The sequence below is a fragment of the Hypanus sabinus genome, unplaced genomic scaffold, assembly GCF_030144855.1.
Source record: "Hypanus sabinus isolate sHypSab1 unplaced genomic scaffold, sHypSab1.hap1 scaffold_62, whole genome shotgun sequence".
NCBI classification, from domain to species: domain Eukaryota; kingdom Metazoa; phylum Chordata; class Chondrichthyes; order Myliobatiformes; family Dasyatidae; genus Hypanus; species Hypanus sabinus.
The window spans coordinates 216,579-218,825 of NW_026781476.1; the positions used below are offsets into that span (position 1 = coordinate 216,579).

Sequence of the window (2,247 nt, forward strand, 5' to 3'; positions counted from 1 at the left end):
CCTGCAGGGATCTCAGTTCCCTCTCTCCTGTTGGACTGAACCGATTCCAGTGCAGCCTGAAACAGATGGGAGAATAAAGATGAAATAAACAGATTACACAACAGTGTCAGTAACAGGGGACCGGGGTTAATGTTTCAACAACACTCACAGACAAATATCACCAGAAAACCCGCGGATCCGCTGATATTTTATCACATTGAACATTAACACAAACACTCACCAGATCCGCTCCAGACTCGGGAGGGTCAATATGAGGCGGCGGAGAGCGGGGACAGATCGGTCTGTCAGTGAGTTTAATCCCAGGTCCAGCTCCGTCAGTGATGGGTTTGTAATGAGAGCGGAAGCGAGATGCTCGGCGCCAGAATCCCTGAGACCGACATTGTACAGCCTGGAGATGAGAGAGAGTGAGGGTGAAGGACACAGAGAGACAGGAGATGGTACAAATCCCCAGTGTTTATCAGTAACACAATTACTGATCACATTAGTGTTCAGTGTCAGACACCCAGTGACTGTAAACACAATCTCCCACAGTCTGGTATTTACCACAGTTTCTGTATTTTACACTCCGGGTTCCTCAGAGCCACAGACACCAGTTTCACTCCTGAATCTCCCAGTTTATTACGATCCATGTTCAGATCCATCAGTGATCGGTTTGTTCCGAGAGCGGAGGCAAGATTCTCGGCGCCAGAAACTGTGAGATCGACATTGTCCAACCTGTAGATGAGAGAAGGTGAAGGACACTGAGAGAGGAGGTAGTACAAATTCCCAGAGTTTATCTATATCTCAATTACTGATCACATTAATGTTCAGTGTCAGACACCCAGTGACTGTAAACACAATCTCCCACAGACTGGTACTTACCCCAGTTTCTGTATTTTACACTCCGGGTTCCTCAGAGCCGCAGAAACCAGTTTCACTCCTGAATCTCCCAGTTCATTCCCCGCAAGTCTAAACACAAACAGACAGATTGCTGAACAAATGGATGAATTGATGAGGGTCTGAGGGAATTACTCTTAATCAGGTATTTCAGGAACCACGATACCCTTCAGTAAATCACTGATCGGTGTTCCCATCACTGTCAACATCCCTCTCTGCCCAGCTCCAGGGTATTCACCGAATATCAGTAATTTAATCTGTTGGTGTGACCCTGTAAAATACACATATTCTGTCTCATTTCTGGCAGTTAGAAAAGTGTTATTGGCCTGAGAGCATCAGAAGGGGCAGGGATGAATGATGGAAGAAAGTCCCACAGTGAGGAAAATTTATGATTGGGAGACTGTCGATGAGAATGGTGGAAGAGCCCGCAACTGAGGAAAACTCGATGGGAAGAGAGATCCCACAGGAGGAAGGAGGATGGGAAAAGTTAATCCTATAAGACGAGAGGATGCAGAAAAAGATTGCTTGGAAGAGGTGGGTTTAAACTGAGGGCCACAGTCGGGAGAGAAGATGTGCCCATGGTGTCGGGGTATCTGGTAGTGAGCACAGTCACACAGGTGGACTGATGGTGATAGACACACACGGGGAAGGGCAGGGGAGGACAATCTCACAATGGTATTTCTTTACTTCTCACTGGGACAGTCTGCTGACGGTCTCTTGTCCCTCACTGGGAAGGGGGTGTGAAGCTCTGACCCACCTGATGCAGTCAGTGTCGGTCTGGGTGTCAGTAACAGTGAGAAGGAACATTGTCAATGGACGTGTCACAGGCAGAGAAAAACACGGCCATTCCTGTGATTTATTATCATTAAACCAAAGGCCGGTGTATTCTGAACTGACAAAGTCTCTAACAGCCCTTCACAAGGAATCACAGTAACCTCCTGTACTTGGGGAATTAGTGGCCAATCACCAGGGCATTTGTCACAATTCTTCAGAACCTCATTTACTATAGTTTTAACCAAATCCCTTGACATTGAAAGAGCAAAATGGAACAGTTTCACAGATCAGAGTGAGAGATGAGTCGTTACATCAAATCCTGCCACTTGTGCAGCCCGGGTCCCAGTCGCTGGATTCCTTCACTTTGAATGAGGTAGTACTCCAGGTCGAGGTGTTTTATTGTATCACAGAGTCCGATGACATGAGACAGGACCGCGCAGTCAATCGGGGTCAGTGTCATTCCACGGAATGAAAGTGTTTCCACAGATTCCAGTGCGGCCTGAGCCAGTCCACGATTATGAGACTCAAACAGGTAGTGCAATGTGTTCAGGAGGCTCCTTTTACCAGCTTCACTCTTCGTGTTTCCAATCTGGCGTT

The 2,247-nt window shown here is 47.2% G+C and overlaps 1 long non-coding RNA gene across 1 annotated transcript; it reads right to left on the minus strand.

Moving 5' to 3' along the window:
- Positions 1–557: 557 nt before the first annotated feature.
- LOC132389654 (uncharacterized) lies at positions 558–1,073 on the minus strand. Its single transcript, XR_009510640.1, has 3 exons — positions 1,043–1,073; positions 862–948; positions 558–714 (listed from the first exon to the last, which is right to left on the minus strand). It is a non-coding gene; the product is annotated as an uncharacterized LOC132389654 (long non-coding RNA).
- Between the last annotated feature and the right edge of the window lie 1,174 nt (positions 1,074–2,247).